Source organism: Puntigrus tetrazona, unplaced genomic scaffold (assembly GCF_018831695.1).
Source record: "Puntigrus tetrazona isolate hp1 unplaced genomic scaffold, ASM1883169v1 S000000081, whole genome shotgun sequence".
NCBI lineage: Eukaryota > Metazoa > Chordata > Actinopteri > Cypriniformes > Cyprinidae > Puntigrus > Puntigrus tetrazona.
Genome location: NW_025047758.1, coordinates 79,750 through 92,749, shown reverse-complemented (window position 1 = coordinate 92,749; position 13,000 = coordinate 79,750). Strand labels below are relative to the sequence as shown.

At 42.6% G+C, this 13,000-nt stretch overlaps 3 long non-coding RNA genes and 1 pseudogene across 3 annotated transcripts; all 4 read right to left on the bottom strand.

The window, feature by feature from the left end:
- Positions 1 to 2,335: 2,335 nt before the first annotated feature.
- LOC122332466 lies at positions 2,336 to 3,247 on the bottom strand. Its single transcript, XR_006248485.1, has 4 exons — positions 3,210 to 3,247; positions 3,052 to 3,134; positions 2,913 to 2,959; positions 2,336 to 2,398 (listed from the first exon to the last, which is right to left on the bottom strand). It is a non-coding gene; the product is annotated as an uncharacterized LOC122332466 (long non-coding RNA).
- Positions 3,248 to 3,249: 2 nt separating this feature from the next.
- LOC122332472 lies at positions 3,250 to 9,885 on the bottom strand (annotated as a pseudogene).
- A 5-nt stretch (positions 9,886 to 9,890) lies between these two features.
- LOC122332467 lies at positions 9,891 to 10,224 on the bottom strand. Its single transcript, XR_006248486.1, has 3 exons — positions 10,212 to 10,224; positions 9,974 to 10,073; positions 9,891 to 9,907 (listed from the first exon to the last, which is right to left on the bottom strand). It is a non-coding gene; the product is annotated as an uncharacterized LOC122332467 (long non-coding RNA).
- A 21-nt stretch (positions 10,225 to 10,245) lies between these two features.
- On the bottom strand, positions 10,246 to 12,520 carry LOC122332474. Its single transcript, XR_006248487.1, has 4 exons — positions 11,887 to 12,520; positions 10,616 to 10,733; positions 10,412 to 10,486; positions 10,246 to 10,306 (listed from the first exon to the last, which is right to left on the bottom strand). It is a non-coding gene; the product is annotated as an uncharacterized LOC122332474 (long non-coding RNA).
- Between the last annotated feature and the right edge of the window lie 480 nt (positions 12,521 to 13,000).

The window sequence follows — 13,000 nt, the reverse complement described above, 5'->3', positions numbered from 1 at the left end:
GGGCTCTTCATCGCCGAGCGGCTCCGGAGTCTCTGCGGCGCTCAGCGGCCTGTTTACCGTCACCGAGCCGCTTCAGTATCCGGAGCTCATCTGGAGCCGCTCAGGAACGGCTGAGGCGGATTCTCCTGCTGTTCTCGAACGCGTCGCTGTTTAACACTCTTCAGGAGAAGCGAGCTGTATAATCCAGCATTAGCTTTAGCTTCAGCTCCAGTCCATCATACTAAACCCTTCACTAGTTCACTGAACTCTTCCTGTCGCGTCTGAACCTGATGTCACGACACAAATATAAAGACAAACACATATTTAACGTTTCATTACACATTTATTATCACTAAAGAACCAAAATCTGTCTGGCTCAGCAGGAACATGATTCTCCTTCCGGTCCTGCCAGGAAGCGCTCCTGATTGGAGAACACAGGAGGGCGTGTTGTTGTGCTGATGACGTGCTGATTCAGATGACGGAACTAAAGTGGTGTGAAACTAAAGTATATTACTAATTGTACAGTACTAATGATTAACGATTTTGATTCCATTTATATAGCACAACTTTACTTTTAATTCTTTCAAATGTAAAAAGTAAAAGCTAAATTTGATCTGATAAATGTACAGTTGATTGACTCAAAGAGGATCTGTTGTGAAATAGATCAGAGCAGGAAATGTTATTTCAAGTTGAATGGATTTTGATCCAAAAATGTAAGTGGACTTACAGAGGGTTAGAGTTATTCTTGAAGATATTCTTCTCACACCTCTTTTTAGCCAGTTTGAGTCAGGCAGACGTTTTAGAGTTCTTTTTAGAGAATACAAACACATTAAAGAAGTATTTTATACCTAATGCAATTCAAATGATTAAATCAATCAGGTTTTTGGCATGAACTGTATTTTTCTTTTATTTATATCTTTGTAATTTTATGTATCGTGTGTAGCGTGTTTAGCTATATAACTCTATTTTATTATACATGTTGTTATTTTACGTTGTACTAGTGAGCCGAAGACAATTTTTCATTTAGGTGGACAATAAAGTTATATAAATACAAAATACTTTCTTACAAAGCCAGCAGCTGGTCTTAATGATATCAGCAGCGCTCGTATCTGCTGCAGAGAGAACACTCACCAGACAACAATCACAGCTTCATGAGCTAGAAGCAGACAATAAGCAAGAGCAGAGATGAAATGTGTTAGTTTAAGGTTGTGGAATGGTTTTTCTTCAGCTGGAGATCTCAGGAGATCTGATGGAGGTTTGCAGCAGACACTGAAGGGTTAAAGAGTCACTTTCAGACTGTGATTATTATTCAGGTCAAAACCTTTGGTCTAAAGCAGGGGTGGCCGTAGAGTTCAGCTCAACCCTAAATAAAACTCACCTGTCTGTAACTTCCAACCCGTTCAGACCTTGGCTTGTTCAGGTGTGTTTGATTAGGGTTGAAACAAACCTCTGCAGGTCTGACGTTCACCACCCCTGGTCTAAAGCAACATACTCATGCAAAGAAGTTTTTTGTGATATTGTTATATTAAATCTAATGTATTGTTTACAATATTAAATGTTTAAATGATTTTATATATTATCTAATCATCAAAAATTCAGTCTGCTCCACTGAAAGGAAGGGTTAGAATACACTATTTAGAACAAAATCAGTGCAAGAGTCGGATTATTTATATTTTAATAACGATTGTCTGAAAGTTTGTGGCACATAATTAGAAAAACCAGTGCAAACTGCATAAGCCTCAGTGTTGAAGAGAAGAAGGTGTGAGGATCTGTACGGGTTCAGCGTCCAGTGTGTGAACATCTCCAGAATCAGAGTCTCAGGTCCAGTGCGGTCCAGTCTCAGAGCAGGTTCTGTCGGTCTGGTCCAGTCTCAGAGCCGGTTCTGTCCGGTCTGGTCGGAGTCTCAGAGCCGGTTCTGTCCGTCCGGTCCAGTCTCAGAGCCGGTTCTGTCGGTCTGGTCCAGTCTCAGAGCCGGTTCTGTCGGTCGGTCCAGTCTCAGAGCGGTTCTGTCCGGTCTGGTCCAGTCTCAGAGCTGGTCCGGTCGGTCCGGTCCGTTCTGGTCAGTCTCCAGAGCCGGTCTGGTCTGGTTCAGTCTCAGAGGCGGTTCAGTCCGGTTGTGTCCGGTCTCCAGTGCCGATCCGGCGGCGGGCCGCTGCGCTGCGGGAGGCTGGTTTCTGTGGCGTCTGGGCCGCTCTGATGATGATTCTGATGCGGCCGGCTCTTCTGATGAGTCCAGACGCCGGGGCGGTAACGCCTCACACAGACGAGCACAGCTGCTGATTCCACAGAACAGCGTCTGCGTCGGCCAGCGAGGATCCTTCAGAGCTGCCGTCAGACACGTCTCTGCTGTCCGTCTCAGACCTGGAGGAGTGATGGTGGAGTGAGGGAACAGCGTCTCTGGACCTCTGCTTAGCTTCTTCTGAAGGACACAGAAACACAGCGTAAGCATGCAGCAGCTTACAGTTTATTACACCTAAAAAACTAAGGGCCAGTTTACTAAAACTCTGTGCCAGTGCAATTCAGATGCTGAATTAATTAAGCATTAAGACAATTAACATGAATTATGCATTATGTTTTACTAATGTTTGTGTTTATTAAAATACAGGTATTTTTCGCCATTATTTAACATCCCAAAAGGTATGTCTTCAACTGTTTTGCATTTAAAAAGGCTATTAATAAACATAATTTTTGGCCTCTAGTTCTCATAAAGGTACAGTAGCTTCTTTATTTGCTCCACTTATTTGTACTGCATCTAGTATATTGTGTTTAGTCTATATGTAAAGAGATGTTGCGTCTGTGTGGTTTAATTTGCGTTGTTATTAAATCACCTGTTAACTGTGCTCTTGTGCTAATTTGCCCTGTTTAGTAAAACTGTCCTTAACTGTACAACAATGCATGATGAAGACAGAAAAATCCTGTACTTCTCTACTAACTTCACAGTCTTCCCGCTGCTTACGGCTGCTGGTCTCTTCTGAAGCTCCTGAAATAAAAGAGCAAAGAGTTCGGCATCCAGGTGTACACCTCTCTGCTAACAGTGTCTGGCGCTGCAGGCCGGTCTGATCGTGAACTGACCGTCGAGTGACTGAAGGGGACGAGGCGATGGAGGATCAGAGGCTCTGCGTCTCAGCAGCACAGCTTCAGCATCAGACCACTCTCTGAAAACAACACAACATCATGATTGACCTGAGACTGATCTCATGGGTCCTGGTCACTGAGGGTCATCTCCTCACCTGTCCGGTGAATGGAGAGCCGGACTCTCTGATATCTGTGGTAGTTCACACAGATCAGCAGCCCCAGAAGAACACAGAGAAGCAGACACAGCAGAATATAGCTCTGTCTGTCAGACACCTGCAGGACACAGCATCATATATCGGCTCATAGATAGTTAAGTTAAGATAAATTAAGTTCAGAATCGAGGTTAGATGAACTGATAGTGACCGACTGCTGACCTCTTGCTGAAGTCGACTCACGCTGACAGACAGACCCGATCACGAGCTGAGTCACGTTCTCCAGCTGAGCCTGTAGAGCCTGGATGGAGTCCGTCTGCCTCTGGTCCTGAACACAGGCACACACTTAAAGACAGGAGGAACCTGGCATGAACATATCTGCATGAACATCGAGAGACGACTCTGACCTGCTCCTCAGCCATTCTGGAGGTGTTCTGGAGCTTGATGATAGTTTTGTTAAGGCTCTCTGCATCTCCTCCATCTGCTTTCTGTATCTGGACCAATGAAACACAAGCACAGTCAGAGCAATCAGTCACTTATATAACAATTTACAGCATTATGATGTAGTTCTTTGTGCTAAACATTATTTTACAAAAGCAATTTCAATATAAAAGTAATCAAATAATAATCAAATTTTACTGAATGCCAGAAGTTTAAAAGCAGATAAAGACAAGTGAACAGTCATAAGAAAGGAAAATAATTATACTAATTATAAGAAACATGTCAAAAGTAACTACAACAGAACAAAGGTACAAATGAAAATCTACCTGAAAGCACACGCTAAAGTCATAGTTCTCACAGAAATTAAACATTTCTCTTCATCTACTAGCTCAAGTTGATCCAAACCTGCAATGGGTTTTATTCTTTTGCTAAACTTGTTTTGAAAAAGGTTGGTAACAAACTGTTTCTGGTCTCCACTGACTTCCATAGTATTTGTTCATCAGAAGAAACTCAAACAGCTTTGAAGCAACTTGAGGGTAAATGATGTCAAAATGTTTACATTCGAATGAACTGTCCAAGAACAAATCAAGACAAAAAGTACTAGCATTAAACCAGCTGAAGAAAAATGAGTAAATACAGACTGTGTTTGGTGATTTCTATCAAACCTATAAATACAAATCACTTGTAATGTGGCATTATTTTGTATCACTTCTGACCAGTAGGTGGCGCTGCTACATAATTAGCGCGGTGTGGTCAGTTTTGAGCGACAATGACACACACACACACACACACACAGTTTGGTATCAATATGACAAACTGTTACAGAAATATAGCCTCAGATCCAGAGTGGCATCATACCATCAATTATATGAAAATGGTTTGGGATTCTAAAAAGCTTCTAATTGCCAGCACTTTTTGCAGGAATCTGGTGAAGATTGGTCTAGAGTTGATAGTTCAATCGTCTCGGCATGAACCGAGGGATTAGAGGGAAAAAGCTAACCCATACAGTTAAGCATGTACATAACAGTTGGTGGCGATAGAATCTTTAAGTTAGAGGAATCACTGTGATTACAGTTAAGTCCTGTATCTGTATCTGTATGCCACATTTCATAACGTTCCTGCAAGTGGTTCTATGGACACACATTGCTAGATAAAGATATAAAAAGTGCTTTAAGCATGAGTGTTTGCAAGCAGAGCTGCTGTTAGGCCTGTCACGATAACAACTTTTTGTTGTGTGATGTATTACCCTATAAATAATTACAATTAGCGAATTTTAAGATCATGTAATACTACTGGATTTATAATATAAAGTCATAATAATGCAATAATGCCTACACACGTTCAATTGACAACAAACATTTAATTCTTAAAAATATTTAGATCATGGAAACTAAGTATCAAAATATTAGATACCTAAAAAAACTGCTGATTTTTTGTTGTTGAGTATTTTCCAATGTTTTTTTTATGTAAATATAATTGGCAATATATTGCATCACCAAAAGGTCATGTACAAATACGGTGCGATAAGTCGATACACTGATTATTTTGACAGGCCTAGCAGCTGTCTTTTGTATCCTTGGATATATCTACATACAGTACCACGGACCTCTGACTCAGCTGCTCCAGGTAGCGTCCGCTGAGGGACATGTTCATCTCCAGGACTTTGATGCGATTATTGAGCCTCATGAACACAGACTCTTTCTGATTGGAGCCGTGTGCAGGTGCGTCGCTGGAGTTCGGCGCTTCCGTGTAGATCTGCTCAATATGAGCATTGCTTTCATCATCCAGAAGCTCCTTGTTCCTAGACTCTGAGTCTGAGAGCCCTTCTGAAGGATGAGCGTCTTGAGCCGGGGTCAGGGATCTCCTGCTGACCGCTTCATCCATAATAGCAGATTTTGAAGACTCTGCTGAGTTCAGGGAAACCGTAGGAGCTGGAATGTGATGGTCAAGGCTGATCTGATCTTCTTCCGACCGTGCAGCAGAGGTGGACGTAAGGTCCGGTTTCTGGCTGGACTCGGTCAGGTGGTCAGCGCTCTGCTGAGGAAGCGTCTCTGAGAGACACTCGCTGGCAGAAGCACACATCAGCTCGATGGGCCTCGTCGCTGCTCTGGAGGAGTCTGCAGAAACCAGGAGGAGCACATCAGAGGTCAGACTTGGAGCTAGATCTTCTATGTCTGGAGAGAGACTGGGACTCTGTGGCTCCTGTGTTACTGAGGCTGTAGACGGGGTCTTCTGGAGAAGGTCTGGAGAGGAGCAGCGCTGCAGAAGGTACTCCTGAAGAGAGTCTCTGTGTGAACAGGAGCAGGCAGATTCAGATCTTTCCTGCCGATCTGCTCCAGGCTCCAGGAGTCCTTCAGAAGACTGATCCGGTTCTTCTTCAGGCAGCAGCGTGACGATCCGCTCCACGTCAGGCCTGGTCTGGACCGAGGGTCTCCGGCGGTGTCTGAGAGTGATCACGGTCATCTCTTCAGTAATGCTGGTGGTCTCTGTAATCCTGATGACAGTCTTCAGTCTGATCAGAGAAAACAGAATAAGACTCTGCAGCAGACACCTTCAGCATTCAGTTCACATCAATACACACACAACAGACACGGACATCTGGTCCTGATGGATCTAGGGACAGTTTGATGATAAATCATGCTAAAATTATTCATTCAAATTCAAATAAATTTTACCATTCATATTTAAAGTATCATTAAAATCCACATTTGATTGCCCTGATTTGAACAACTAATAGCATCTTTGGACAACAGCAGGAAGCACAGAAGCATAAATCCATGAAAATGTGCATTTACACAGACGTTTAATGCTGTTCTGAAAAGGGGCATTTACATAGGAATAAAAATTGTGCAAAATTTATACCTTTTAAAAATACTACAATTTAAAATTAGTCTTAAAAACATGTGCTATAAAATTAAATAAACATAACAAAGAACAAATAATATAAAACACAAAACACAACACACTTTTAAGACTTTTGAGCTGGTCTCTCTGCAGTACAGTACAGATTGCGTTCTTTTTACTGAGGTGTCAAGTTTTCAGTTCATTTCTTCCTCAAGAAGCATGTTGCAAGGCATCAATAACTACAGATTTGAAAGGGAACAAACCAGCTGTAAACATCCTCTCTGTCAGACTAGCCTAATCATTTTTATGACTGTTTCGACGCTCACAACGCTGCCCTTGCAGAGAGTGCTCCTGACATTTCAACCTCACTCTCTCTCGGTTCCCTCACACTTAAAAAAAAACACCATTGTGCCCATACCAAAGGAAAATTAAATAACATGCTTGGATGACTGGAGGCCCGTTGAGAAACTCATCAGAGACTATATCTGCTCTGTGCTGCCTGCCTCACTTGATCCACTACACTCTGCAAATCATAACTGTGCAACAGATGATGCTATTGCTTTCATCCTACACACTGCTCTCCCACCTGAAAAATAAGAATCTATGTGAGAATGCTGTTTGTGGACTACAGCTCTGGGAGCGAGACACTGTGCTCGCCGTCATCCTGCTTCTCCTTCGAGAGGTAAGATAGCGTGGGAGCAGGTGAAGGTCAATCACACACTACGTGGCGAGATCTTAAGCAATCTGCCAATTCACTGGCATGCTTCTATCACGGGCTTCACCAATCGTCACACCAGGGGTGTTCACCACTGCATTATAGCTATGCAGCGTCACAGAGAACAGAGGTTATGCAAGTAACCCAAGACATTTTCTGTCTGGTCACCAGTGAACACCAGAGAAGATCAGAGATGGTTTCTGGAGCCACGTACCCAGAGGAAGCAGCACTTTGGATCGTCTCAGCAGGGAAAAGCAGCTCTGTCATGTTTAAACCTGCAGCGGAAGAGTTTCCTGAAAACAGAAACAGTCTGGTGATGAAGAAGTGTTTATAAATGACACGAGAGTGATGCAGTGGGATCAGACCTGCTCCAGCTGTGCTCTCTGGAGCTCCACCCAAAACATTAGCAGCGATATGTTGTTCACCATCGTGAGAAGAGCGTCTGAAAGCACAAGACATCATCAGATCTCCCCAAGCAGCCGAGGACACATACGTAAAAATTTAATTCACCCAAAAATGCATATGACTTTCTTCTCTCAGACGAATCTGAGTTATATCACAAATTATATTTTCTCTTCCAAGCTTTATTTTGGCATGGGCGTTTTTTCCACGTCGAAAGAACTTAAAGTAAAATCCTCTAAGATTTTATTCATATCTGTCAATCACCAGAGATATGCAATGCATATGACCTACGTCATCCCCTAGAACAACTTACGCCTATAACAGTCAACTCTGATCTGTGTACTTCCTCTTTAAATCTTCACAAGCTCTGCTGACACGTTCCTCTTTTTCCAAGTCGCTCTCAGAGGATGTTTATTTAGCCGTATTTGTAGTCCTAGATGTTACATTCATAGTGAAACTTGCTAATTGGCAGATTACTAGGAAATGCGATTTGCAAAGATTCCCTTCAGAACCAAATGTAAGTTTGCATTAATCCTTTGCATCTTTTCATTTTTGGGTGAATTAATGCTAAGTCTCATTTAACTGTACCTTTGGCAGATCCGATCAGGTTTTGGGAGACTTTGTCATCGACTGACACAAAACCAGGAGACTGATCTAAACATTCAGAAAGAAAAACGACATTGTTCTATCTCTGACACAGTAGGCGTGTTTTATTCAGACAGAGAGTGTTACCGCTGTCCTGCTGGTCCTGAACCTGCGGGGCTCTGTCTGATGGATCTGAGTTCATCTCATACTCCTCCATCATACTCGTGCCATAAACCCTTCAGAAACACAGAGAGCGTTCTCACCCGCCACTGTCATGGTCAAACTGTCATTTTCCATGTGTGTGTGTGTGTGTGTGTGTGTGTGAATTTATCAGACCTGATCAGACTAAGAGGACAGAAGTGTTCTGAGCCGAAGTGTGACAGCAGCTCTACCTGAAACAACACACACACACAAGTGTTAGAAAGAGCAGCAGTTCAGAACACACCATTGTTTCAGTGTTAGTTTCCATCACCACATGATATCAGTACAAGGAGCACCATAACAGATTTAATAAAATTTAAAAGCAGGCAGAGGGCTGGAGAGATCGAACTATAAAAGTGCTATAAACCATGGAAAGTCTTTACAGTGCTTTTAGGTGTCAAATCTCAGAAGATGAGCTTCTGAGGAAGAGTGTTCAAACACCAAAGTGATCAAGGCATTCATCCACTCACGGCTAACCTTGATGTATTTGGTGAATATCTGAAGCAGCAAAAAGAAGAGAAGAGAAGAAAGAGAAAGAGTTGAGAGAAGAGCACAGAGTGACCCAGGACTCCTGACCTCACACTCATCTCATTCTCACCTTGATGTATTTAGCAAACAGATGCTCATCCAGAGAAAACTCTGTACTGCCCGCTCATCACGCGCATGAAACGTCCCCAGCTTCACCCATTTTTGTTTGGGTATCTGAGTTTGAACAAGTCCACAAAACTTTATAACACATACACACAAACAGATGTGCTGCATATAAAAGATTGGTAAAGTTCAAAAACATTATTAAAGCATTATTACATTTTGTAATGGATTTCAAAACAAAAAATGTGAAGTCATAAATGCAGAGGCAGTTAGTAAGAGCTGACCTGTCGCTGATGGACACCAGGAAGTCTTTGGGGTTTGAGGAGAAGATCTCAAAGTTGGCGATGTCCAGCTGCTTGATCTGAATGGGCTGACAGAGCTCAATGATGAACCTGTACAATAATGAGGAGATGATGATGATGAAGACCACAAACCTTCTCCTGAAATCCTCCCATCACTGCTGACGGTGTTCTTTATTTCATAAACAATTCCTGCTGCTTTCTGGAAATCTGTCTAGGCACTAAACACTGGCTACTAAGACTTCAGATCATCTTTAGAAAAAAATAAATAAATCACGACACTTACCATACTGAAGTTTTGCCTAATGTTAAAACAGTAGATGTGAATCAGCTCACCAGATCTTGTTATTGCAGGGATTCAGCATGTACATGTCCATGTTCTCCATCAGGATAGCTGAAGTGCTCTGAAACACAGAAACTGACTGAAAACACAGAAACACAGACGGACTGATAGACAGAAAGATTCATTACTCTTGAGGACGCATGATACGGTGTGGAGTACCTTGGCCTCAGGGTTGGAGGACAGGATCTTAGCTCCACACTCCACAGAGGCGTAGTTAGTGACGGTCTGCTGGAGCTTCTTCCCGTGGCTTGAAAGCCTTCAGGCGGGTGTGTGACCTGAGCTGAGGACAGAAACACGGTCCAGCGAGGGCAGAGCAGCGCTACAGCTCCTGTCAGAACACACTCACTCTTCTCGTTCTCCACCTCCAGCATGATTTTGGTCCACTCCTCGAAGGTGGGGATCTCCTGGTCTCTGCAGGGCATGGAGGGGTCACTGTCTGCGGGGCCCTGGACACATTCAGATCAGGTCCACATTCACTGACCACTGCCCCTCAGATTCTCAAGCATTCACACTGATCATGTTTCTCGCTTTTAATTTTAAGATTAATCTTTAATCTTTCACAGCATCACATGTGCAAACTTCACCTGATCTTTCAGGGCCGCGGAGAAGCGTTGGTCCTTCGCCTTTAGCAGGTCTTCTGGACTCACGCACACTGACGTTCTCTTGAACCGCTGGAAAGCTTCATGACAGAAAGACGATGAAACATTAAATAAAGTGGCCTGAGAAGGAATCAGCTTTTGAATGCTGATTCTCAGACCACCTTAACTGAAGTCTGGTTCATCACCTGCTGAGACCAGGATCATATCCAGCAGCATCACACGCAGCTCCAGACAAATCTGTGACGCCGCTTCCAGAGTCCCTGAACACACACACACACACACACACACACACACACACACACACACACACACACACACACATCAGTCCATTACAAAGACACACACACTCAACTCCCTGAAACTGAGCAGTCTGAGAGAGTGAGACTGACCGGCATGAGACACACTCATGAGGAGATGCTGGACCAAGTCTGGAATCTGTGAGGAAACTGAGGAAGACTCCACTTCACTGATAAAGACGCTCTGCTCATCATTCCCAGCAATCATCGGCTGTTAACAAACCCACACAAACATCAGTGAAGAGGAAAACATTGTATGAATCCATCAGTCTGTATATGACACACACACACACACACACACACACACACCTCATGCGACTCGTCCACTGATCCGAGTGTGTATCGTGATGCTGACTGACCCTCTCCTGTGCTCGGGGTGTGTGTGTGTGTCTGCTCGAACAATGGCCATGTTGAACAGGAAACCTGCGGAGAATGAGTCTCATCACAGTCGTATTCATTAAGCGGTAGATGAAAAAGATTATTTCCAGCTGTCACAGTCATTATTACACTTAATTTGTCTTAGGTAAAATACACAACCACATAAATATAACAATAAAAATACAAATTCCTCCATTAATAGGTATTTCTAATTAAATATGCTGATGACTTTTACTCGATACTGAGAGCCCTAAATCACATTCACACAGACATTATTAAACTAACATCTCTCTCCAATTAATATCAATACACAGTGCTTCCTGTGACTTGTCTCTGTGCATCCAAAGTTCATCATATACATGAGTCACAATCACACACACAATCACACACAATCTCTCACACACACACACACACACACAAGTTCGTTTTTCTATATTTGTGAGTACTTTGACAGATTTCTATTGCTTTTATACTGACCTAACAATATTTTGTCCCCCTACACCTAGACCTAACTCATCACAGAACAGTTTTGCGTTTTTACATTTTAAGATAAACTTAATTTAGCATTTTGAATCATTTATTTCCCTTGTGAGGACCAACTAAAATTACCTAGCTTTTCAATAATTGGTTCTCACAAGCATAGCAAACACACACACACACACACACACACACACACACACACACAAAGTGTATCTACAGTGGTATTTACAGTGCACTATTGCATTATTTAAAATATACTGGATCACGTGTCCAGAAAAGCCCACTGTATTACTCTAGAGCTGTTTTGTTCGTGTATAACACTTCATATAAACACAACAGATCAAGAGTGTAAACACACACACACACACACACACACACACACACACACACACACTGCGGTCAGCCAGTAAGATACACACACACTCTACGAACTCTACTGAAGCTAATATACATTCATAATTATAATCAGTCGGACTGATATTGACCAGAGAATCCGAGTCACGCACCAGAGTCCTGACACTGAACACAGCAGCAGCAGAAACCGGATCTTCATCATCCACCGGCCGAGAGACGCATTATTCCTCCGGTTTATCTGCTCTTATGCTCGGAAACCGACAGATAACACCATACACTATCGAGATCTGACGAATGACGTCCGCGGCGGAACGAACTTTACACTGACAGCGCGGTAAACACACACACACACACACACACACACACACACACACACACACACACACACACACACACACACACAGAAAAAAAATCATAAATAGTTGCTGTAATTACTCCAGGAATTACTGCCTGAAATATAAACGATGGTCTGCCTCAGCAGACGGTATAAAATGTTCAAAGTAACGCAGTGCGATCCATTCATCTCGATCGTGACTGGTTTTTTAGGCGCAGCGCTGAGAAAAGTAACAAACATCACGTGAGCACGCAGTCAAAGTGCGGTGTCGTCAGCGGTGTGAAAAATGACCTAGAGGTAAATAATGACATTAGCACACTTGAAACACAGAGTCTAATAAATATTCGAAGAAATACTATTTCAAATCCATTAAACAAGCGCTTCCGTTCTCCGTGTTTTTCTTCGGCGGACGGCGTGATGGCGTCACCGGCGCGTACTGCCCTCTGCCGCGATTGTTTACATTTTTAGAGCATTTGAGCGTTTTGACGCGTGCGTTCAGCCTACTTCAACAGTTGTTGCAAATAAATATTTATTGTCATTATTGTTATTATTATTTTACTTAAATATTGTCTCACCTTGTTTTATTTACTAATACACACACACACACACACACACACACACACAGTGATTCAATTGATCTAATTCATCATCATCATCATAGACTGCTGACTTCACTCTCACCATCATGATCTTCTTCATCAGGCCTCATGATTACATCAGTTCTAAAAGCAATGCATTGATAAATGTTCATATTGCAGATGAACCGGTGATCTCAGATTAGTCTGAATCAAATCAAAATTGAAAATAGCAGAACAGCGTCTTTGTGAAAACCTAAAACAAAAACTGGGCTTTTAAGAGAAGTGAAACAAACAGGAATTAGACACAGAAGATTCACATTTGAATGTATTTTCCATGATAGGTTTTATTTAATA